General features: G+C 31.9%; 2 protein-coding genes across 10 annotated transcripts in view; one reads left to right on the top strand and one right to left on the bottom strand.

The window, feature by feature from the left end:
- LOC141527026 (latrophilin Cirl) overlaps positions 1 to 27,809 on the bottom strand; it is a 142,032-nt gene that overhangs the window by 76,970 nt on the left and 37,253 nt on the right. The window contains exons 1-2 of one of the 9 annotated variants that reach the window (XM_074242261.1): positions 21,336 to 22,364; positions 11,270 to 11,386 (exon numbers count right to left, since the gene is read on the bottom strand). The gene's annotated coding sequence lies outside the window, so the exon portion shown is untranslated. Of the gene's footprint in view, positions 1 to 11,253; positions 11,387 to 21,335; positions 22,375 to 24,159; positions 24,214 to 27,809 lie in introns of those variants that run through there. The other 8 variants (XM_074242260.1, XM_074242262.1, XM_074242266.1 and 5 more) reach the window with 8 other exon arrangements.
- Positions 1 to 27,809, top strand: part of Vlet (COMM domain containing 10 protein valette) — a 154,030-nt gene that overhangs the window by 90,023 nt on the left and 36,198 nt on the right. The gene's annotated exons all lie outside the window — the stretch shown is intronic.

Here is a 27,809-nt window from a genome sequence, read left to right as displayed (position 1 = left end):
TTATCCGGCGTTTTGTGGTGAAAATATCTCTGACAAAATAATTTCCTTTTCTCGTTACAAATTCGAGTAATTAGTTAATTTTTTCTGTGGTAATATTCATAACTATATAAATAAATAAAAAATTTATTATTCGAATTATCATTTTTATTATTATTAGACATTATTCTCTTTGTTAAAAATATCCTCTTCTCGTTAGCGTTTGCCGGCTTGTAATTTAAATTTAAATAATAAATTGCAAATTACTGTCAACAATTGGTCTTTACATGGACAATGGACACCACCAATTTTGTTTAACTTTTATTATTATCACTATTATTATTAATATAAATGACATGAAAAAAAAAAAGAATAATTCGCGTGACAGTAAACCAGCAACCGGAAGTGCGAACACCATGCATTCCGTTATAAGTTGTTAGCTGTATGTTATATGACACGAGTTTCCTTAGACTTAAACCATAAACCCCATGTCCCTTGTCATATATTATATCTATATGACTATCATCACTTAGTCTTAGGTCTTAGCCGCCCTTGATGGGTCACGCGAATATCTTTTCTCATATATATACATATAGTTAATGTCATATCTACTGAATAAATATGTAATATATGGAATATAAGAATATATTTATGACTAACTGAATATGACTAATCGCTCTAACAATAAGCTTGTGTGTTAATATAACCACTGAAGAGGGGAAATAATTGTAGTAATAGAACTTTATTTGATTTAATTTATCACTTTTTGAAGGTTATATTAGTTATATTGGTGTATAAAACTTTCTAAACATGCAATGAGACATAAATCATCCATCAATGGGACAAAAAAGACTGAAAGAAAAAAAAAAACGCTGAGAAAATTTCGATGCAATGGGAAAAAAAAATTAAAATTTCAAAAGAAAAATCTTTCGACATTATAATTGTGTTTTTTGTTCGAAAGAAAAATAACAATTTAACTTATAGTTATATTACCCACGCATAAATCTAAAAACAGTAATTATTCATTTGACTAAAAAGATATTACATATGAAACAAACTCAATAACGAATCAAGCCGGCAATCGAAAAGGCAATTAACACTTTCTACACTTTCTAAATAATTTCCTTACTCGATTAAGCAACTAAATGAATTTTTATTGTTCATTTTCAGGAAGTTTTAACTGATATGGCGTTCAATATACAATACCGTAATGTAATATAGGTAATTACAGGAGTTGCAAGACAGAAATAAATGATTTAATAAATAACTCCGCTGACTGTTGTTGTTTTATTGGTTAATCAAGAAAGAAAACAATTTCCTTTCTATTTAACTCGAGAATCACGGAGCCAACTTCTCACCAAAAAGTATGGCTGCTCCAACACCCAACTAAATACTGACAACACTGTGCGATGATAGAGGATAGATAGAGTAGAGAGAATGATATCGATAGTGACTTTTGATTGTGGAGAGCGAGGAAAAGAATGAGAGTGAATCGTGATTAAAGGAACAAGAGTTGAGAAAAAAGGATAAACCTCCTTGTCCTTATATATATATATATATATATATATATATATATATATATATATATATATATATATATATATGTAGATGTATAGATATACTAATATATAGACGAAGTAGATGGATATATAGGAGCATTGAGCAAGAGTTTGAGCAAAAGTTTACACGACACGAACGGCAGGTGTTATTTGCTCTAGCAAGTTAGATAGAACTCGTCGAAGCTCAACTTGAACCTAACCCTTTCTCTCGGGTGAGTTCTCTGGCTCTTCATCACGAGCTCCTATCCAATACCCGGGTTTCTCTTTCCTCTACTTCGACTGAGCACCCTCCCCGGCTCACCTCGTCAAGAAGGGCCTCGATCCTGTTTCACTTATATACACGCGATCGCTAAATACTTTAACGACTTGGATGTTTTATCTGGATTATATCTGGAAATTTTTTTTTTTATAAATTATCACTTTTCCATAAATTATTATTATTATTTAGTTAATTAAACCAAAAATCAATGTCTGATAAACTTCTCAAGAGAGTCAAAAAAATTATTTTTAATTTAAAACTTAATTTCTCAAACTTAAGTCTCTAGCTAGGAGAATATTTAGCGACAATTCGCCACCTAGCGGAAAATTTTAAAACTAACTTAAAAAAAAAAGCATATTTGACTAATTTTAATAACAAGCCGTACATGGACATGAATTTTTCAGATATAACCGCAAGTGAAAGTTTTTTCACAAATTATTATTATCATTATTATTGACTATATATGATTCTACCGAGTCATTAGCGATAAATAAAATAAAATAAAATAATTAAGAGAATTTATATACATATTATTGAAGATGTAAGGTAGGTAACGGTACCTGGAGATCGGGCAAGCAAAAAGGTGTTATTGCCTTGAATTATACATCACCAGCCTGTGCTGAAAATCGTCCGTATATATTTATATTTATATTTATACAAGTATTTATGTTTGAGCAGCCGATCGGTACAAGTTAAGTTGAGGTAAGTTAAAGTTATATTAAGGCTGTATTAATATATATAGGTAAAGGCTTTCTGAGAAAGTGTGACTGGGTATTGCTTACACGCATACCTAAACCATTAATTACGACTCATTAGGAAAGCAACCGCCATCTGTCCGGGACGGACCGTGAATCACTCTTAATCATTGCATCTAGAGCTCCGAGCACGGTAGCTGTCTACCGTACCTGTGTCCCTTGCTCTCCTCCCTTATTCTTCTTGTTCCCGGTTCCCGGTTACCGGCATATTGCCTCTCTATCTCCGACAGCAACCACCGGCCCAGCCCGATGTACGAGCTCCGAGGGGTTCAACATAATATATTAACGATAAATTTATATGTGTGCCGTACGAGATATCATATGCGTAAGTACAAAGATTAACTGTGTCACTGTTTCTGCTACCAAGCAAAATGCATCTAGATCCAGCCGAAGTGTCAATTGGCAATTGCCAATTAAATATATATTCCCCGATGATGATTACCAAGTTGCACACGGCTTATCGGATATTACATCGGTTGCTCCGTGTTAATTAAAAATATTTTATTGGGCCAAATAACAAAGAGTCAAAGCGTTTTATTTATAAATATAACTGAATGGTTGGGTGAATAAATGTACTTAGAGGCGCAATTGCTAATGATTCTCTGATGGTTAGTACACTGCTACTGGGTCATATGCACTCGTGGGAATCGAACTCGTTATCAAGTGTGTATGTTAAAAGTATGGTTATAATAATGATAATGAAGTATGTGGAAAAAAGTTGATGTTGAGTTCAAATGAATGCTACCGGAAAAGCATTGATATGCTTGGAAATTATGCTATGGACAAATTAGTCCCGTTTACCTTTTCGGTAAAATAAGGTAATGCTATTTAGAGTCGTTAATGAGAAAAAATGTCGGGGTTTTAAGTACATCAATCGAAAATTTATAAGTTTTTTTTTTTTTTTTTTTTTTTTTTTTTTAAAGAGACTCTTCTTGTTAGGGACTTTAAAATTATATTTAAATTAAAAATTTTTGATTGAGAATTAGATATTGTTTGTCAAAATTAATTAATTTCTACAAATGATTAAGCGAAAAAAAAATTTAGTACGATAAAAAAAAAATTATTAAAACTTTATAGTAATTTTTTTATACTCAATAAATAAAAAAATCTTTTTTAATCATCAAAAATTTTTATACATTTTTTAAGGAAGAATTTTTTTTTCTTGGTACCTATTTTTACTTGTTATTATATCGTATAAGGGGTTAGGTTGCGCTGAAGTATATTATTAAAAAGTAAAGTGTGAGTAACTATGACTTGTTTGGTGACATTAGTACGACTAAAGAAAAGAACAAGTTGTACTTATGCAATAATAAAAGTAAAGGTTTCTCGGAAATTAGTCTCCGATTTGGAAACAGCATGTTATGTAGCGTAATGTCTAACGGGCACGCATATCTCGGTTCATTTCTGGGCGTAACCATGGGGATCAGACGCAAACAGGATTAATAATATAAGTATGGCAGACTAGAAAAAATGAGGCGGAATATGAGGATAAAAAAGTGGACGAGGATGAGGGATGAGTAATAAAATAAAAGAAGGGGTGGAAAAGCCGGGATCTAAATGAAATAAAATTTTCCGAGGCAAGTTAAGACCAGACGATAAGTAAAGACGGACTTTGTTTTAGTCTTGGTGATGAAAGTTAATCGGTGCTGAATTTGCTGAGCATCGTTACTGAACCCTCGTACATCCGACGAGGATTCGTAATCCAATTGAACGGTTCGGCCATCAGACGAGAACACTGCAAGTACGTGGATAAGACGGACTGTGCTATATATGTATACTCCGAGGAATGGGAGATAAAGTTAAAAGGAGCAGCCACTGTCCTAATGACGGATCGATTCTGGTCCGGCTCCAAACTCCATCTTCATCTTCATCATTTTTATTCCAAAAACCTTCAATTATATAATTTTCACTTAAGAGAGTTGTAATTGCCTTTTTTTTTTTTTTGTTTGATTAAGTGATGGATTATATTTAGTATGTGAGAGGACATGTAACATATTGTGTGAACTGATAGAAGGATTTTTACTGTACAAAACACTGAAAAAAAAAAAAAAAAAAAAAAAAAAAAAAAAAGACTTTTGATACTTTTCAATAGAAATTAAAAAGAAATAATCTTCACTGTATCTTGTAAAATATTGAAATTTTGAAAAATATAAGCTCATCTTGACATTACACTCGTCGAAACCTTTCATTTGAATAACCACATCAATTTTTTATATACTTTATATATTTATATATTTTATCTGAAAATATTTTTTTTTCCAAGAAAATTTTTGTTAAAATTAAAAAACAAGAATAATTTCAATTTAACAAGTTAATAAATTCTCCTATTAATGTACAGTGTAGTACAATATGGAGTACCTTAGGAAACTGGTATGTATTGCAAGAGTATGTCTAAACTATACCTTACGCCTAACTGTATACGTATAGTGTAGTGTCGGTAGTGTCGTTTACCTAGCTCGGAGGCATAATCCGGAATATATATATGATGTATATATATGGTATACATTATGTAAAATTATTCATGTCCTAGCTTCGAGTAGTACCCATTTCTGGACCCATACATATTCTGTGAAGAGAAGTTGTGCATACTGTCCTCCATCTCGATTTAGTCTGTCTCTGCTGTCCATCTTTGTTCCGCGGGCAGATACCAGCGGCTCAGTCTTGAGTACCAGAACTAAACTTGGACTTTGAATAACACTTGTTAATGATACGAGTGTGTATATTATTACATTATGCATAAATATATAATATATAATATATAATATATAATAAGGGTTTTTTTATTCTATTCAGGGAGTTTACTTTTAGCCGCAGTTTCTGCTGATTAAAGTGCGTATTACCCACAATTTGTCGAGTACGAGTACGAGGGATTGGATGAATAGGGAGAGGGACAGGGACAGGGCTGGCTCTTTGTAAATTAAACCCGTGGAGCATTTTCACACACCGGATGAGCATTTGGTATTCATGTTTGTCGCACCGCCTCGACGAACAAGTTTGTCGGCAAACATTGTTCATACTGGAAACTATAGTTTGTTTATATTGTCAACATTTGCCGAGCTTTTACACGTTGTATTAATGATATTCATGTTTATCAATTCCTCGCTGGCCATATATGTATGTATATTGGAATTCATCTAGCCGTCTATCTATTACTATGTATATATTTTCATTTTGCGCACTTTGATAATCCCCAGAGTATATATTGATCATCCATCCATCTTTTTAAATTTATTCAATCACTAAATTTCCCAACCGGGAGATTACTCAAGTATTTCATTGAATTTTTTTTTTTTTTTCATTATTTTTATACTGTATATTTAAAAATAAATTACCGGCGTAAAAAATTTAATTTAATAAATATTTTATTGGTTCATTGTTTTTTAATCAAAAAAGTTTAGATTTTTTATTTTTATTGTAAAATAAAATATAAGTAATAAATAAATTGTAAACTTTTAATTTTTTAATATTGATGTAAATTTATAAGATAAAAAATATTTTTCCAAAAAATTTATTGTCATTATAAACGACCATTTAATTAAGACAAAGCGAATAGGTAGAATATTATAATGTCTGACGCAAATTGAGCCTGATAATGATATGTACGCTGGTTATATCACAGTATGACTAATTAGAGAGAAGCAATAGGAGTCTAAAGGGATTTAGTGAGGATCATAAGGCATCAAAGGCGATCGAAAATCAGTGAGTCGACTTTTAGCAGCCACAAAGTGAGCTCTCGGGGTGGGTGCAAAGGATGCAACCCAGTCATCAGTAGTCAGCACTCTATACATATAGTTGGTAGTTTATAGTTTATATATAACCAGCGAATCCTGTGGGTGAGGATGATATGGCAGGGCAGGGTAGATAGACTAGACTAGACCAGACTAGAACGGAGCATCTACTATCGTGATATAGATCTCTATGGCAACATGAATAACTCTCCCTTGGTCTTATTGCCATCAGTAGGACATCTAATACTAATACTGTTCTCATGTTCCCATCTGCGCCCGCTCACTATAAACCTGTTATGTGTGGATATGTTTGGATGCTTGTGTGAGTTTGCGTTTGATCCGATTGCATGCCGCAACGATATTAATCATATCGCGAGGGCGTTCTGACGTGCCCTCGCCCCTTCGATTCGCGTTATTTACCTCCCCCGTGCCGTGTGCCCGTGCGACGAGTTCCTGCTATGCCTATCGACGACCCCCGCAGCGACTGGGACCAACCCCGAGCACACGGGAGCTGGCTTTGCAAAACTATCTCTCTCATCTCGCTTTTCCGAATTAAAAAATACTCGGGGGATTAATATTTTGGTTTATTTTCCGGGTTTTTATTCAAAACCACCCGCCAATGATTGATAATACTTTGCTCAAGGGAATCATTCAAATGCTAACCAGACTATCCGATATTACCCTCAATAATTTAATTGTTATCGTGGTTTTTAAATTAAAAATGCCTTCATTACTGCTGGATAAATTTGGCCGACTTAATAATTAGAAACTTATAATATTTTTGTGCCTTTTTAAGGCTTTAAATATTTTTTTTAGTGATAGAAAAATTAATTGTTCATTAAAATTTTAATTAAAAAATTTTTCAACTTGTTTTAAGCTGATAAAACTCTTCAAAATAATTTTATTGTATCAAAAATGATTTATTTGACTAGAGATAATTTTTTTATTAAATTATAATTGATATTATTTTACTTATGACAGCGATATTATTTTTAAAATTTATTTCAAAAGATTATTAAATAAAAAAAAATGACCTAATTAAATTTTTAAATCTCAAAATCTCGGTATTCATCTGTAATAACTGTAAATACGCCAGTATCATTTAATTTAATATTTTTTTCAAGCACAAAAACTTACGAGATGACACCGTTAATCTTCCAAATCATTTTTAAAATAGATGTAACAAGAATAATACATCTTAATTGATCATATACGACATTATTAGTGTAATAAATTGTCAGTACAATAAAAAAAAAAGATTTATTGTAATGCATTAAAATTAGAAGCTTTGGAAAACTTTTTACTGCCGAGAATTTAGAATTCAAACGTGATTTTTTGTTAACTCTAGAGATTATGATTTACAATACTGTACGTCTGTATTTACGTGGTAATTACGTGAAAATATATTGTATAATGGGTTTATTGGTGGTTATAAAGACCTAAAACGAATATTATCCACATAAAGTTGTGAACATAACACATTTATATTTTTATTTGGCCCCAAACCCGGGAGTTAGAGGCGAGAAGTAGGTACTTTAAGTGAGAACGGATGAGAAAAAATTTGTTTTATACCTGTAGCCGGTCCAGGTGAACATCTGTGGTCATCGGTCTGTATTTGGGTAATGCACCAAATATTATTCCAGTACGTAAGTTTGTTATTTTAAAATAATATTACGGCATTTGTAATTTTTCAGAATAATATAATACAAGATTTATTTCAGACTAGAACTTCGTCGAGAGAAGACTAAATAATAAAAAAAAAAAAAAAAAAAAAAAAAATGTTGTCGAGTTGTTAGTTGAGAGTTTTAGTAGCGTATTGATGTTTTTAGGAGATTTACCACGACAATATTGTTGTAAATCCCTCATTTTGTTGACAACAGGACAATGAAACAAAGTATTAGCTCTCGAGTGTCCAGAGTGCGTCTAATTTCACAAATGCCACATAAGAAGTGTTAACCGCCGGTAAGTCCAGTCCGGAGAACTGAGAAGTACAATTTTCGAAGTAGGAAACACGAAACATGGTCGATTATATTGTATTATTACATTGTACTATTTTTTGTAGCAACTAAAGCGTCCGCTTTGGATGAGTCGAGGGCGACTTTTGTGGTTATAAAAAGCAAAGGTGCATTATAGGTATAACTATAGCTATGGGGCACCCTGTACGGCAAGAATAGTATTAGCAGAGCTGGTCGGTAATGGCGTAGGGAGATGAGACGCTTGAAGAGGGCTCGCTCCTGTTAGAATTGTTGCTAGATTCCCATTCTCCATAAGAAGCCGAGTTTAAATCCGCTTATCCTGATGCTCGGGTGAACAGCCTCGGCCTCATCCTCATCCTCAGCTTCTCTTCCATCCAGACCGGCTACGGCTCAAACTTCCAACCTTGCTTGCTTGCTTTCATATATATTTTCCTCTATACCTATATCACGGGATTTTAGTTCTATACGTTTGAGGTGTACAATATTCTCAGGTAGTTTCAGTTTTTCTTTCTCTGCTTCTATGCTAGTTTGTTCTATTATTCAGGTATCTCCCGTCTCTCGGCTTTGATGGGAATTCAATTCTTCTTAAATAAAACGAAAGTATGTTTTCGAGATACACGTGAATCAAGTTTCTTTTCGGTTCATTCGTCACACAGTCTTTATCGTTATTGTCTTCGACTCATATCTAGTTCTATACTTTTCTTCATGGGGTTTTGTGGAGTGAATCAATTTTTTTTTTGACCTTGTGACGTAACTTTTATAAAATTTGCCGTAATGATGTCTCAACTTCCGAAAGTTTCGGTTTTGATCAAATTCCAGGGAAATTTTAAAGACCTTAACCTTGATCACGTTTAAAAATAAATAAAAGCAAGAAAAAAAATTTTCCTGCTTCATTAAAAATGATAAATATTTTTTTTTTTTATCAAAGAACTTTTAATTCAAACGAAGTTTATTTTGAAAAACTTTTATTAGATATTTTACTATTTACTTAATAACAATTTCCAGAGTTTAAAGTGGAAATCATTCTATCGGAAAGCGAACGGTTCAACAGATCGAGAATAAAATTCTTTTATATCATAAAGTTGAAAGTTTCATTACTTAGCTCAAACTCTAAAATGATTAAATGTGAGAAGTAAAACTGAAAAATTTTGTTCTATTCAGCCTTTTTCATACTTTACATTCATTGAATTTCCGTAAAAAAACTCATAAACTCAACACGACAAAAACTATTCGTGTCACATTTGGAGATATCTATTTTATATTGAAGAGTTAAACTGTATCAATAGAAGTCGCGTAAATAATATTAAACTTTCACACAGAGACAATCCTCGATCCATTCATTTATTGTCAATATATTAATATATATATATATATATATATATATATATATATATATATATATATATATATATATATATATATATATCGGGAATTATAATCGCTATTTGCCAGAGTTTCGATAACAATTCAAGTTATACAAAACAATCGATGCACTTTCGATAATTACCATAGAAATTAAACTGATGCACTAAATGCGCGAATTTCGAATCTAACAGATGATTATCAAATCTATGGATACACACACATATACAGAGTACTAAAATAAATGATAGGATGGGAGGATTAAAGGTAATTACCCGTAATTGCGCTAATTTTTGCTCATTAAAAATATCAAAAGTGGATCGCTATCCACTTTTATTTAAAGCGATCGAGTATATCTTACTTGAATTTGCTCGGGATTTTTAATAAATACGTCCGATGTCCGATTGTGGAATCGAGTTTAATTGAGATAAATGAATAAATATCCATTATTATCATTATTATTATGCTCTCGATGATAAATAGGACATTTAAATGTTTATCTGATCATAATGTCAGTGTTTTATTAGCCATCACTCGCGGCCGATAACGATACCAAATTATTGTAGCTAGCATTAACGAGAATTATCCTTATTTATAAATTTTATCTTTTAACAACTAAATGCATAATGCTACCAGTCGCGCGTACACACACATTGGGTTTCAATAAAACAAACTGGACGTAACTATAACATTTATATCAATACCGATACCAATTAATCCATACATAGCGAGTTTCAGGAGAAAACTCGAGCAAATACCAAAAATATCCAATCAATAAACCTTGTTTTGCAATTTATATTCAGCGATGTCGTTTATCGCACAAATTACTATCGGTTTTACCTAATTAAGCTCTTCTTTGTTAATAAAAAAAAATAAACAATTATATTTATATAGTTGAAAAAAAAAATAAATAAATAAAGTAACACAGTTCACTCGAACAACTCCCTGTTACAACTTATTACAACTTGTTTTAAACTCACGGCAATTATATTTAACGCTCGAATAAACTCTTGCGGTTTATTTTAACAATACAAATCCATATATATATATATATATATATATATATATATATATATATATATATATATATATATATATATATAAATACCTGTTGTTGTGTGCGACAATACAGATTCATTTTACACAGATGACAAGGTATTAGATTGCTTAAATAATGAAACGAAGAATTTACAACAAAAACTCGAACAAAGGGGGACAGAAGAGCGTGAAAATCGTGATATACATACATAGACATGTAGTTTAAGAACTTGTATGGATATAGAGATAAAAAGTAAGAAAAGAAAGCGGGTAGTGATTCACGATGAGAAACTCATGCAGGGGCGAGTTTCGAGTTAGTGACTATAGACAGGATCAATTCTCAAGGGAGCTATTATCGATATAATCGGTCTAGCCGTGCGTGTCACCCTTGTAATGCGCCATCACCCTTACACATAACCCCCGGTGCAACAGTAGGAGCTCAACCCCTTAAACCTCGCTGTCACCTACCCGGCTACTACCTTATATCTGGCTCATACCTTGTACCTTATGCTCTACACCACACACCGCATTCCCATCTGATGGTAATAGGTGATTTGCGCGCGCAATTGTCGCTCCTCTACATTATACATAATACCATACCTTAGACTTAACTCACTTGTCTAATCTATCGACGGAATTATCCTCACGTGTAGCGACATCCATCAACCACCTTCAGACACGTGTTATCACCAAGATCTTCTTATACATACTCGAGATCTGTCTAGGTCTCCATCTATACATACATATTTTCTATTAAATAGTTGATGAAATAATGAGAGCGAAGAATAGCTCGACATGTGTTTTAAGTATTATGTAGAGTGCTGAAAGCTTCTTCAGCTATACTTTACACCACATGTCAGTATGTGATACTGTAATAGTGTTACTATGACGTGGTCATTGTTTTATTTCATTTTATTTTTTTTTTTTATTTATATTTAAAATTATGCATGATATATCTTTCCCAACAGAGGTGGAGGTGGGGACGGAACTATTGTTGTTATTATTGGATAAATATAAAGAGTTCAAGCACCCATTCTCACCAGTCAGACTTTACTTGTAATATATATAAACTATATTATCGTATCGATTCGACTTAGAAGAGTGTAAGGTGGTGTTAGCAATATGTAATATTCTTTTCTTAGTTAGGAAATCATAAATACGGGTGTCGTCGTGTTTAGTAAACGTCAACGTCGCGTTTTTCATTTTTTACATGATTATATGTTCATAACTTATAAGTATATACGTGCTTGTGTATGTATGATAGATAATCTGAGAATATAGAGGTTATCATACTTTAAAGCAAAAAAAGTTTACCATCGACAGAAATACACCCTGATTTATTTATCACAAGATGTGTAACGCTTTTATATGTATGTGTATGAGCGAGTTTGTATGTACAACAATATAAATGTCAGCTATGATCAAAGAGGGTGACTAACCTTTGTCATTATTTATATTTATAAAAAAAAAATTTTTTTTACTTGTGGAAAAAAATGTTTGTTGCTGTTTTGTGATAATGAGAGATTTTGTATCAAGTTACACATTACATTGGAAAATATTTCAAATGGTAGTATTAATGGTGCTCAATACGTGAAAAGCAAGCACGATCACTAAAATTGAAGCGAGTTGGGAGATATTTTTTAGATTACCAGTAGAGTGGAGCTTTGATGCAACGAAAGCGCGATTTAGAGTTTTGTATGTATAATATTTTAAAAAAAATAAATAAACGGGGCTTATACATTGCGACTAGTGTTTTCCAGCGGCGGATATTGTGTTGTAGTAGTAAGTCGGATTAAAAGGGAATAACAGTGGAATATATTGCAAGCTATGAATGTAAAATGGCTTTTTTTTTAAATTGAGATTTTCATTAAATTATAAATATTTTAAATAATTATTTATACATGAATTTATTTTTCAAAAAACAATACTTAGTTGTGTAATTAAACCCGATTTATTCCGTGTATAAAAAAGAATTTTAATCGTCCCTTTATTGAAATGCAAGCTCAAATTTAAAAAAAACTCCAAAATAAATGAATATATATAAATGTTAAATTTGTATTTAGTTGTAATTGAGAATGAGGGCTTATATGCATTCACGAGCACGATTCACCTAACCAGTAAATGAAAGCAATGACCTTCGTAGTCGCTTTGAATATCTTAGGTCTGGGAGATTTTTAAAGCTCAAGGCGGTAGCGTTAATTAACCGTGGAGCCTAGGATCACGGTCGCTTAGTAGCCGTTCTTCTATCTGTATATATACAAATCGGAATACACATACATTTACACTAAGGGAGAGAAAGAGGGAGAATAGCGCAATCGAATCATTGCTCTTTATATTTTTTCCTTTTATTTTATTTTATACTCCGTCGCTGTAACGCCAAGCGAATAACCCGGGACACCGCTGGCACGGGGAACTTAATGAACCAGCCTGGCTGCGTTTTTCTTCAGCCCCAGGCATACCACAGCTTGCTAATTTTATCCCTTATTTGCCCGTCCGTCAAGATAATCTAAGACCAAATGAAACCCCACCTCAATGAAAATTAAGCTCCACTATTATATCTGTTATCGCGTAAAATACTGCCGAATTTATTTCCACACTTGCTGAGATGGAATTGTAATAAATAAAAATAAAAAAAAAAAAAAAAGACAATTTGTGTGAATAAATATGTCTTGGAAAAAATTTAAGGACAAAACCAAAGCCGTGGAGATTAGAGACGCTCGGGACTTGCTCTAACACGAATGCAGAATAAAAACCGACATTCTATTGGGAAAACAAGACATTGGTTTTGTTTATCGCGCAGAGGACCTGGAGGAGGAAGAGGGTGGCCCGAGCTTTGCACAACAACGAGTGAACCGAGTAAAAGTCTAGTCGCTCTTGGGAAACTTTTCTTCCAGTCCTTTTCTCTCGTCTAGTCCTTCTATCCGCGTTCGAGTAAAGTAGACGTCGAGTGGAAAAGGTCAATAGAGAAAGAGGAGGAGGAGGAGAAGGAGGACGGGTGTGTGGAAAAGGAGAAAACAACTAGCAAGACGGCAAAATACTCGAGAGAATTCTCGTAGAAGGTGGAAGGAGATGAAGCGAATACGTCGAGTTTAAAACTCTCAAGAGTTCTCTTAATTGTCCGTTAGATTTTTTATTCTTTATTTTATAGACGTTAGACTAAGCGGCCAGGAGGATGAAGCAGTGAGTGGAGTGCTACTGAGGGAATATATCGTTTTCGGACGTGCGCTCGCAATAATTTATCTCTTATTTCTCTGGAACTCGGAAAACCACCGACGCGTCAATCGATTCCGAGTTTTGTTTGTCGAGACTATCGCACGTGCGGTGCTTATTCAAGTCCCGTTAAATTAATATCACTTTTAAAAATTCAGTTTGATTTTTTTTATACTTTAATTATAATTTAAATAAATTTCTTTCAATAAAAAATATTTTTCTACAATTCTTGTACTAAGAATTAATGGTGACTGCAAGGTTGCTGTTTACAATTATTAAAGTCCTCCGTACTCTTAACGAACTGAGCCCTTGAAAAAATTCAACGGTTCTTACACCATACAATATAATTAATAATTAATAAAAAAATAAAGACAGCAAAAATATATAATGTATAATGTATATCGTGCAGAGTGATTGACGTGATGGTTATTATAAACGGAAGCTAGTGAAACGTGATTGTCATAAGAAAAGTAGTTACAGAAATGATAATGACAGGATTATGTACTGTATCAACAACGGACGTTTAGCTATAATGACTTTTATAGACAAATTTAATTCGCCTGACGTAGTTTAGTCTCCATCTCCATCGTCCCGATTCTGTATATTATATATTATCGCGTCAGGTTGTATCCCCGACCAGGTATGTCTCTGTCTAGCGGTGAGCCTACAGCCGAGTGCCAGTCCCGGTAATTTTATCGTAATTATCGCGGTGAGTATAATATTCCGCGTCGTAATGAACCATTTATATGATTAATAGACCGCGGGTTGATCCTCTACTCCTTCTCGGACTGGTCAAGATGCTCCTCAGTATCACGCGGTTCTGTAATAATAATATAATGATAATAATAATAATAATAATAATATCATCTCTGCATACAGCTAGATAGAGAAAACTTGTATTGCAGAATCCATAGCGAGGAAAGAAGAAGCTCTGATCTTGTATTATTATATTGGATCTCCGAGGTTCAGTTGTATGAGTGAGTAGAGCGCTAAACTAATGTAATGTAAGGCTAGAGTTGAATACACGGCGGCTTTCTCGTGCTCCAGGTATACTATTATCATAATTGCTGGCAATAACGAGCCATGATTGGAGCACTTGACGCTTTTCGGTTAAAATATCTTATCGTTCGGAAGTCAAGGAAACTCTTGTATTACTTTAATTTATTTTTTATAAATATTACAAGCTCTAACTGTCTATTTTTTATTTTTAATAAAATATTACGTCACTTTAATATGATACAGAGACGTTACTTGAATTACAATTAATAAATTTACTGCGCAGCAACAATAAAAAAATTTTTTAATTAAAAAAACTATCAATAATAATTACTCAAAAAAAAAATAATTAATTTTTAATTAAGAGCGATTAAGCCTCAAAAGAATAATAAAAAATTACCCAATTTAATTACTCAAAAAAAAAAAAAAAAAAATTCTTGTAACCTCGAATTGAAGAAATTCAATCAACTACAAACTATTGTACGAAAACAATGAACCGACAAAATAATAAAATCCCAAAATAATTGTAATAACAAATTAATGATAAATGTTTGGCAAATCGGTGCCACAATAGACATTTGGCCGATCGCCGGTGGCGGAACTTTGTGTTTCTAATTGGACACGTGTAGTTATTTGCTTTACGGTCGGTGCGAATAAGACGGTGCGTACTCAGTGCAGGGTTATATGTCGGTCTGAGTCGCAGTCACACTCCTGTTAAATTGGAGTGGAGTGGATGAACACAAGTGAGTTGTGAGTTAGTATTCTTAATGCATACCTCGGCATGCAGGCATATAAATTAATGTACGCATACCTACACAGATGTTATATGTTATATGTTCATAAATGTTGATATGTAAGTAAGAAGGATATTTATATTATAGATCTGATGTGGTAAATGTCGACAGCAGGGGATCCTAAGACGACTGGTTATGTTACTTATACTGTAAGTGGTTCCGTGCGTGTTGCTGATTGTAACAGCACCCAACTTACCACTCAAATCATTTGCCACGGTTTATTTTCTCACACGATCATAATTACAAGGTTAGTCTCCGTAGATCGCGCGGATTTAATCAATGGATTAACATCATGCATATACATGCATACCTTTGTACATTCACACATACAAACTAAACTCATAGATATATGGTTGTCGACCTTGAATAATTCACCACGACAAGTCTCCGTCTCGCTTCAAAGTGCAACGCTCTCATATTATTACTGATGTTGCTGCTGTTGATTTATTCTTTCATTACTAAATTTCCTTTGACGATGATAAAATAAGTTTTAACTCAACACGGCTACCGAGACTGAGACTGAAGCTTCTCTTGGTAATATATAATACATATATATTAAATATAATATATAATATATAATATATAATATATAATAAAGAATCCTGGTAGGGCATTTACAAGCTCTCTTAGTGCAGTACTATACCTTTTACCGAGATAACTACAAAAAGTAATTGATAAAAATAAAAATAAAAGCCCTGACTGAGGAAAGAGGAGTAATAATAGAAAATAAAAATCGTGCACGCAGAGCCTCGGCATGATAAAAATAACAAAAGGAAACTCTAAAAACAAGTGTACTGATAAAAAAGTAAGTACTCAGGTGAAATTTTTGATTCGACACGGGTATTATTATTATTGCTTATGCCTCACTTCTCGCGGACCCTCGAGCGAGGCTCAATACACCACTACCCGGTGCAGGCTGCAGTGTTTGTGTGTGTGTGTGTGTGTGTGTGTGTGTGTGTGTGTGTGTGTGTGTGTGTGTGTACCTATACAAGTATACTACTCAGGGATTCCGTGGTATAGAGTTAAACCTGAAGCTAAAGTGTCTGGATGCGCATAGAGGAAAAGATTAAGAGAGAAAAGGAGAGTCTGCTCTGTTGTATATTGTGTATATATACAAGAGGAAAGACGAAAGACGCGAGCGGTGTTAGACAATGAAATGGCTCGAGTTCCCATGGACGGATAGCCAGAAGATGGAAGGCGCGGCAATTACGCGGTAATTCGCAGGTGTTGTGAGAAAATGGCGGACAGAGGTGGATGCTTTCTGCCTTAATCGCTGTAATTTTTCAGCCATTATATACATACACACATGGATACACGGTATTATCAGCCTTTAAATTTATACATCGGCTCTGACATAGATGTCCAAACGTTGCTCCGATTGACGATTTTGTCAAGGCTGAAAAAACTACCGGATAATTTCGTGAAATTTTAATGGAAATAGTTACAGTGAATTTGAATAATTTCGAATTTATAATGGGAATTCATAATCCTCGAGGGGTAATTTTTGTAATTAGTTCATATTACAATTGCTAATGTCAAAAATTATTCTTGTTATTGCGCTGAATATTTTAGAGCTCGTTACTTTTTTATTCGGGATGGAAATTTTTATTATGTAGTATTTTAATAAAATTCCGATCGAAAAATTTTTTAAAAATACAGAAATAATTATTTGACCTTTAATAATAATTTTCTGAGCAAAATAAAAATTAAAACTTTTGAAACTATTATAACTTCAGCCCTCGATAAATTTTTAACTTATCGAGATTCTCCTATCAAAAATAATATACGGACTGAATAAATAGCTGGTGGTTCTCGCGAGATAATTTATCAATTTATGACTAACTACACTAATTAATCTCAGCTCATATAAAGTGCGACACTTGCGGGTAGAATTATTAGGAGAGCAATTTTTCGTAGAAGAATAGTAACTGATAAATATAAAATATAAAATATAGACATAATATAAATTGAGGACTGGTCTATTGAATAATTTGAGTTATATTATCATGATAATGCGTTACAATAAAAGACATTTATTGTAGCATTTGTATCAGTATCTGTATCAAGCGGATAGGAGTGATTAGTCACGGTTTTTTGTCGAATATTTTTGAGCGCAATAACAATAACAATGATAATGGCATATAAAATAATAATAGTGGTAATAATGGTAAACCTCTTAATGTGATATCAAGTGTGACAGCGGCTATACGGGGCACGTGTGTTATATTAGTACACAATACAGAGCACACGTTGGTGTGCTGTATTTGTATATACTGTACTGCGATGAGGAATAATCGAAATTCAGAAGCGTACGGCTCGATGTTAGCTCGTGCGACAGACATGGCTCTTGTATATCAAGTGTCTGTTGATCGATCGATTATCACTGGAATGCAGATACTAGGTGTAGTCTGTAGTGTGTATGTTGCCGACCGGCGTATGTAGTATGCAGATAATAATACACGTACTGCATGTGCATGCCATGTGTGTGTGGATAATATGATAGGGATAGTGCTACTAGTGCACTTTATCACTCGTTCCAACTAGACTAGACGCTTCTGACGCTACTCTGACGGATATAATTTCGCCGATGAATAAACGATTTCACTTTAATTATACTGTCACGATATTATTCTTATACTTATGGCTTATGCGGATGTATGTGTTTTATCTTTATGAGGAATGTGGAAGCGGGTGACGCCAACTCCTTAAACCAATAGCAGTGATTAACCTTTATACGCTTTTTAGTTTTTATTCTGGTTAACCTTTTGATTTGGCTCCTCTTTTTATGAAAATTTAATTAGAAATATGAGAGTTAGAGTACCAATTATAGACGTGTACTTTCATTTTTTTATCACTGTAATTTAAACAGTTAATCGGCTCCTATTAATGTTTTAATTTTTTAGAGTCGAGAATTTTTATAAAAAAATTTTCTGGAATGTTTTTTTTTTTTTTTTTTTTTGAACAATTTACATATTAATGAGTTTGAATAAAAAAAAAAATATAATAATAATACTTTCTTTTTAATCATAGAAGTGTATAATTTTTTTTTAAATTGCACTGTATTTTTTTAACTATTTTAAAGATATTTTAAAGATATAAGCTCATCCCGATGTTACACTCATCAAGAGCTTTCATTTAAGTACCCACATGCATTTTCATATATATAATACATATAAATTTTTTTAATAATATAAATAAATTATTTTAATTTAAAAAAATTTTTTTACTAACGAATAAAAAATACAAAAAATGTGAGTTGCTCTTTTAAATGTTAGATAGAACTTACAAAACCCATTGAATTTTCCTAACAATGCTACAATAACAGAATAAAAGATCTCGTATAAAATTTAAACGATAACATAAACCAGACATTGAAAAAATGTTTTGAAGCATCAAAATAAAACTCCAAAATTAGATACATGCCAGATAAGTGAAGACACAAGTATTATAATCCTAGATCCTCTGCACACACAGGACAGGGGTGTTGTTATTATGGTTTAAGTTAAGCCACACAAAAGGCTGCATGGTTATCTTAAAAAACATTCAAAAATATCATTGACCCTCTGGTAATCTCGTATCTCGCGTACGTAAGATCGCCGGTTTTTAATACCATGTGCAGCGAGTACAACGAAATTTCTTTTCACTGGAGAGTTTTGTTAAAAAAAGGAGCTGAGGTGAGACTAGACGTACTGTAATGATGTATGAGCTGCTATGTGCGACACAGCCAGTAAAATTTTACCGAGATTTTAGTCTGAGAGGAACGACGATAGACAGATGGCTGTTACAGGAGACTCTTTCTTATTAAACAGAAATCTTTCAAAGGGGAAAGGTGCTGTACTCTTATACATATGTATATTTAATATTATAATAATTATAATAATAATGTACGCTCGTAGTGAGAAAAAAGCTGAGTCAGAAACATCATCGACGGGATACGGGATAAGTTCCGCTGCAATCACCGTCTTAACCGTTAGTTTTTATTTGCGGATCAAAATTTACTTTTCTGTTTATTTTATTTTATTTTTATTCATTGTTTTGAGAAAATAATTAACATTTATTTAATAGATCTTTTATTGCGGCAAAAATTATTGACAGTTTTGATTTTATTCAAAATTGGAGCAAAATTATTGGAGTAAATCTTTCTTTGAATTGTTTTTTTATAATATAATAGTTTGGAATATGATTTTAATAAATAAAATGAAAAAATTATCGTGGAAAGATTTAATTTTTTTTTTTTTTTAAGAAAATTGTAATTTTAGTTTCTAAGTTGAAATTTTTTTGAGTCGAAAAGTCAAATGTATTTTATTCTGTCTGTCTTTTTTTTAAAAAAAATAAAAAGAGATCAATCAAGCGCCGATTTATTATCGACTACACAAGTATTATTTGTTCAATTTTGGAGCCGGATGATAAATTTGCCCTATTCTTCCTCGAATTTGCCTGGGACAAACAGACATTTTTTTGAGCCAAAGAAAGCAAACAAACAGTATTATATATTGTGTACAAGGTATGAGGAATTGTTAGAAAGTACGCGTGTATTTTACTTTTTTCTATAAATATGTTTGATTCATTTGGATTCTAAAAATAGCCGAGGTTTTTAATATCACAAATGATAAAATAAAAAAAGTTGAGACATACAAAAAAATAGTAATGACTAAATAATCGACAAATAATGTCATTTGTAAAGAAAATTTCTAGAATCTGAGGTACGTAGAAATTATCAACGCTGACAATAAAATTTTTAGTACAAATATTTATGGTCGTTATTAGTCACATAAATGTGTTATTTACGATGAATTATTTTGGTCGTAAATGTTTTTTTTTCTGAAATGTTTCGTCGGCTCGATTATGGTGACACGCTTTGATTTTATAATTCAATTTATATTTAACTATTTTTTTATGAAAATTGTACTGTAAACAAAGTTAGCAAACATTTGATTTTTTTAATTTATATTTATGGAAAATTTGCGCAGCACTTTTTATTGTAAATAATTAAAAATATGAAAATTAAATTAGCCGATATTTAAAAATTGACAATTTTTGGAGTTCTTACAAAAAAATAAACTATTGAAATTTTTTTTATAATTTTTACACGTGGAATTTTTTTTTATGATAATTTAATTTTTAAAAAATTATCAGCTGATAAATTTTTCTCATTAAAAATTTAATACTCCAAAATGAAATTAAAGTTAGCTGTCACTTGATTAATTTTTAATTTTATTCAACAGTTTTTTTAATTTTTTACATGTTAAATTTTTTCTTTTAATTTTTTTAAAAATAATTTTTCAATAAAATAAATTATTAAAATTTTTAAATGTCGGCTAATTTAATTTTCATAATTAATATTAATTACTCCAAATATTTAAAATCTTTTGCTGTGAAAATTTGAAAATAAAACTGCTCCATTCTCACACAAAATATTGGAATGTTTGCTAACTTAATATTTTCCAGCACTACCACGAATTTGTCACAATTTTATTTCCTAGCAAGCAAAATTCTTTCTTAAACTTTGAAACTCATAAAAAAAAAAACTTAGTAATCCTCACGCGAAAACAAAAGTTTTCCCAGACAATTTTTCCCATCAACTCGAACTCTCTACATATTTTCCACCCTCATAATGATCATTAAAAAAAAATTCACACTTTTCACAGCACACAAAATAAATAAATAAATAAATCTACTCACTCGTTGTAAGAATCCGGAAAAATCGACGCACATACTTTCCAACTTAACAATAATAAATCACTGATATTACTTTCTGAATTTTTCACTTGAACCAATCAAATAGCTCTCAATATATCCACATAAATAAAAATGACAATTTTACAACAAACAAATAAAACTAAATCCAAATTCACTCGTGATGCCCAATTATCAAAGTACACTAGACCATCCTGACAGTACCAAACTTGACTAAAAATCCAGAATCTCTAACCAAAAGAGATTATATATATACATATAATAATGTGTAGCGGCACTGCAATCCTCACACACAAAATATAAAAGATATATCCTTTAGTTTCTTTGTACTTTGCCGCAACAGCTCGTCTTTTCTCGGCTCCAATCTAAAACCCGAAGAGCGTAAGTATAACCACTGGCAACTATAATTAATAAATAAATCTCTCGTAAATAAATCTTCACCCCACTCCCATTTTTAAATAATAAAATTTAAATTATTTAATCCACCGGCAGTTTATGTTAAACAACACTTAATAATTCACACCACTTAATTATTTTATTAAAAAAATAAATCCACTGGGAAAAAATAAATCCAGGATAATAATCAGTCTCCTTCTTAGAATTGTACAATTAGTGGAACGATTAATACAATTATTAATGAATTAATAATAAAAAAATTGTACGACGATAAAATTCGCGGATAAATATTACAATAATTAGAGAGAAATAGAGCTCGACCCGCTCGTGACTGCGTCAGCGGCGAAACTAACCACCAGCGGGGTGAAAGAGCGTCGTTCATCCCCACCCGCGGACACCAGAGTGTTTTGCCCCCTCTCTCGGCTCAGTGAAAGGTAACCCGGCGTTGCCGCTCGACCCGGTCCTCTACAACGCGTACTCACTGTATAGTTATAGTACTATATAATATATACTATATTCTGTGCTCTTGCTCTCTCTCTGGAGCAGGCAAACTCTTTACTTCTCCACTACACACTGAACTCAACACTCTTGTGTATTCGTATCCACGTTATGTCTGTACCCGCGATCTCGCTCTGCAGAATCTTGTGTGCTCTGTTGGCTCGCAGAACCCGATTGTGAACTGAACGCTTTCCTCCTTTTCCTCCTCCTCCTCCTCCTCCTCCTCCTTCTGCTCCCACTTAATGTACCAACACCAACCACCCAGAGCACACACTCTCATACAGAGAGAGCCAGAGAGCTGGTATGGAACTTGGGATGTAGATTCGAGATGGAAGATGGAAGATGAAGATGAAGATGGGAAGTAAAGAGAGAATGGCAACCTACACCGATATGACAGCTCACATGGACATGAATATCCTCATAGTTGTTCTATCTGTCCCACTGGTGCTATAACCGATTCGACTCGACTGAGGAGGACTCTGTCTTCTTACTAGGACTCGAATCTTTAATGCATGTGATAATAATAAGTAGTTGTCTTTACGATCCTCAGGCTGTCGCTTAACCGGCGATCCGATGCGTTGCTACTCCGAGGAAAATAAAAGACCGAGCAGAATAAGAATAAGAATAAGAATAATAAGGAAGATACCGTTAGGATTCAGTGTTATATTATGAACTGGAGGAGCTCAAACCACTGAGAACTTTGAGATAACGCAACCGAAGCCGCACCAAGGTCTCGGGAATTAATCGGCTGTCCTATTTTCAAATAGAAACTGATATTTTATTAATTTTTTTTAAAAAAGGATTGTGTTGTATTTTTATATTTACTAGCAAACTTGCAGTCACTATGTGAATTATAAATAAATAAAATTTTGTTATCCTGATGTTACACTGATCATCAAGAGCTTTCATTTGAGTATCCACATGAATTTTTATATATTTTTCATATATACATATATGTAATTTATATAAATATATGAAAAATTGATGTGGGTGCTTAAATGAAAGATCTCGACGAGTGTTACATCGGGATAAGCTTATATCTTTAAAAATGTCAATAGTTCACGAGATACAAAGTCATTTCTTAATTATGTAACTGTGACTAAAAATACTGGGACAAAAAAATTTTATAAAAATTTTTTCTTGAATAAATAAAAGATTTGTAAGAAATTTATAAACTTTCGATATGGTAATAATTTAATGTAAAAAGTAATGCATAATATATGATGTATTAGGGTCTAGAGTGATATGATATGTAGCAGTAAAGATTCTGTTTAGTTGTTTTATTTTGGTTTTGAGGTACTTATTTATAGACGCAGTTAATTTTTGCATTGGGGTGGGTGTAATATATGGGACGATAAAGTAGCGCGAATTTGCGTCTACGTGAATTTACCTAGACGGCTCCGACTACTCTGTTGTGTTGGAAGGTATCAGCGGACTAAATTTATTTCAGGGTATCTAGTATGTACTAGAATATATATAAGTATGTGTGGTATGTGTGGGTGGATGTGTGAATGCTGGCGAAAACCACCCCCGGACAAAAGAGGCCACCTTCTATCTCGGCAATCGCATAAACAAGCCGGATCGCGATCTTATAACTCGCGAAAATCTACGATCTACCAGGCGGGTGGATTTACTTCGATGCTCGAGTTAGTGTGGGTATATATGGAGTTCTCTACGCTCGATTTTAAGACCGTTAAATTTTTTTATAAAAAAATAAAGATGAATTTTCTGGATTTTATTTTATTTGTCCAAAATTTTCAGAGAAAGAATTATCAAATTTAATTTAATAAAAGAAAAGCTTAAAAAAATTTTATTTTGTCAATTCAAAAATTATTTTAGTGTTAAAAAAAAATAAAGGAACAATTCAATTAAACATTAAAAAATATGTATGCGTTTGTAATAAGTAGACACTTACGTGATGGCCGTGGATAGTGAGTGGTGGTTTGGGTGCAGATTGTTTTATTCCAATCTGAAATGATAAAAAGGCGACATTACTAACATGATACGAATCTAGCACGCAAAAAAGAAATTACACATAGGTATTGCTCTCTTTCTCAATCTGCTCAGTATATATGTATCGGCCGCGGATTTGCATTCGAGGGATTTCCATAATCCATTCTAATACCTGTGATCCTATTATTGAGGATTTTAAATTATTTTTATTTTGTTTATGCGCTCTACGCTGATAAAAGTCGACAATGAGGTTTGTCGATTGTAAAAATACACGAGCAATAAATCATTCTGCAAGCGTATTTATATTTTTTTTTACTTTGTCGAGGTTTAAATATTACATCTGTCAAAATTATTCATCCCGCTACTGCATTAAATTCAGATTACCTTTTTTTTTCTCTCTCAATCTTTATTTATAAATTGTTTATTGTTGGAGAGATTATTTAAACACAATAAAGTTCAAGTGTCTGCTTTGTAGAATGCGTAACACGTATCGAATGCATTTCGCATGACATCTTACTCACTTTTATACCTACAACACGACATATACAGCCCGCTTAAAAGCCTACACACCTTTCATTCCCTTTTCAATGTAATTTCCATAAAAAAAAAAATTTTCAATACAAGCCCAAGAATTTTAATAAATTTTTCTTTCAATAAAAATAATTTTCAACGAAAGATAATTATTTTTTAACGACCTTAAATTGAAATAAATTTATTTTTTATGATGATTGTCATTATAAAGGCCAACTTGTTTACTCATACGTTATTTGTTTTAAATTTAAAACTAAAAAGGTAAAAAAAGATCGAAGAAAGAGGGAATGACCGTCAGTGTAGAGTGCCAACTTAATGAGGGACAACCCACTTAAAACCGTTTGTTTTTTCGATGCACTGACACGGGACGTACAGAAAATACCTGAGACTGAGACCGTTTTCTACGCTATGTCGTGTGACGTCCTCACCCGCATTAAAAGATAGACCGGGATAAAAAATACAGCCGGAGAAATTGGTCGCAATGTCCAGAAAAAAAAGGGTGGACATGTGCTTTTTATTATTATTTATTTCAACTAGCTGTCTAGTTCCAACAAACTCCTTCGTCTGCATTTCGAATGTTATTAACAGTTGTTTCCAACTCATTACACTTATTTAGCTCTAACAATTTACTGGTTAAATTACACGAGATTCGAATTACGAGTCTTTTTTTTTTTTTTTCCAGTTTTCTGGAAACTTTAAATAGGTTTTTTTTTTATTAAATTATTCTGGGTTATTTTGTGGGCATGAATATTTTTAGATTTTCATATCTTTCGTAGTTTATAAACAAGTTACATTATTTTTCTATATGTCATCAACAGACACTCGTCTGTTTTCATGACATGCAATTTTCATTTTACCCATGTTACTGAAAATTTTATATTTAATTTAAAATCATTGTTTAAAATTTTGATTTTAAACTTTTTCATGCAAGTTTTTAATTAAAAACTCTTTAATTATTGAATTGGTTATTTTTATTACAAAAAATCAACAAGGTGTTTTATAATAATTAAATAAATCGAGATAAACAAATAATAAAACAAAAAAATAGTAATAATATCCAGTAAAATTCAGACGTGTAAATTTGAAATTAAAATATTAATCAATTTCTCATCCCTTGTTCAATTTGTATCAAATTTATAAAATTAATACTGAGCATATATGCCTATAGATAACAATAAGTATTTACCAAGTTAAAAAAATCTATTTTAATTGAAACAAAAAGCAGTAAAACGATAAACAATTCTTTTTTATTTCGTAAAATAATGAAAGGGTAAATATGTATGTTTACATTTTATTTAAATTAAACCCGATATCGCTGTGTGCTGATAACATATGTTCATATAAAAATATCTATAAATTCGTATAAAATTTTTTCTCCGTCAACAAAACGTAATATCTTTTTCACACGTTTATAGATTTTTCAGGTGTATGATGTGTGTTGAGGCTCATATATTGTGCGGTATGATATGATATATATATTGGGCGGCATTTTACTAAATCAGATATTGCGTTTGAGATGGAGCAAAGTCAGTCATGCATCCCGAGTCGAAATTAAAAAAGTGATTTGAGCCTCATGAGCCTCCTTTCTTTTGTTTTTGGGTTTGCATTGAAATTTAAAACTGTATTTTTACCCTCATCGGCCTAAAAATAGGCTGTGGAGGTCGAAATCACAGTTTTAAACGGTATTTTGAGCCTAAAGAGCCTCCATCGGGGGTCTGTAGGTTGATTTCATCTTTTTGTTTTTTACAACATAGAATTTTTTCATAATAGAAAAAATTTTTTAAGTAAAAAACTGGACTTACAAAACTATTAACTTTTATCTGTGCAAAAAAATTTTTTTAGTGCAGAGTTGAAATAAAAATTATGACTATTGTAATTAACGTTGCAACAATTTAGCAATCATCCATAAAATATACGGACGGTAATAAGCAATAATATCTCAACTTATATTTTTTCTAACGTTTATCGTTAGAATATTCGGGTTAATATATGGGGCAGAGTATTTCATGCCAAATCGACCACTTTTCACCCCGTCAATTTTCGATTTTTCTGAAATTTTTGTATCTTTCTCTACCCTACAAAAAACACTTTTTAGAGATTTTTCAAATTTTTTTACCCAACCAAAAAAAAAAAAAAATTACGAGTTATTTAAATAAAACTAGCTTTTTTTTTGTTAAACAGCCTTAACTTTTTTGAAAATTGACTTATTGGGATGTTTTTTTTTTAATTTTTTTTTTACAATGTCCTTTTTAGAAAAAAAAATTAGAACAATAATTCGAATTCATATTCAACATTTTTTTTAAACTTGTAAAGGAAAACGAAAATTTAAGGATGATGCTCATTTTTGATTATCGATTTATTTTTTTTTTTAAACCAGTATTTTCCGCGAATTTCTTGAAATTTTCAGTGGCATTTTTTATTCTCTATATTTTCTGTTTTAGAAATGAAAAAAAAAATTTTTTTCCTCCAATGTTTGTTTTTCGTTATGCCACTCTGAAAATTTTTCAGCAGATTTAGAAAACTTCAAAATCCGAGAAAAAAAAAAAAAAAAATTCAAAATGACAATCATCGATAAGATTGGATTATTTTCTTGTATTTTTTTTTCGAAAACTATTATCTAATTGTGAGAGAATACTCAAATTATCCTGAATTTAGGATATGTAAATTACTTAAACGTGTAAAAAATAAAATCATATTCCATTCACAAGTCTACTGTTTATAAATCATTCAACAAAAATGTTTTTAGCTGTCTAAATGAAAATAAATTCAATCAAATTTTGTTTGAAATTAATTGCCTCAAAATTTTTGAGAGTTCATGCATTGCTCCAAAATGGATCGAACAACAATTTAATTGTTTTGTTTTTGCATGTAGTTTTGGAAAAAAAATACAAAAAAAAAAATTCTATGGTTTTTTTGATTTTTGATCTGACTTTATTGAAAAAATAATTAAATCTCTTGAATGATTATTATTTTTAATTTTTGTTTTTATTTTTTTTTTTTCGGATTTTGAAGTTTTCTCAATCTGCTGAAAAATTTTCAGAAGAAATAAACATTTAAAAAAAATTTTTTTTTTTTCATTTC

The sequence above is a fragment of the Cotesia typhae genome, unplaced genomic scaffold (genome assembly GCF_013202065.1).
Source record: "Cotesia typhae breed Kobodo isofemale line unplaced genomic scaffold, CoteBio_Ctyphae contig_4, whole genome shotgun sequence".
Lineage (NCBI taxonomy): Eukaryota > Metazoa > Arthropoda > Insecta > Hymenoptera > Braconidae > Cotesia > Cotesia typhae.
The sequence above is the reverse complement of the archived record's forward strand: the minus strand, read 5'-3'. Positions and strand labels throughout refer to the sequence as shown.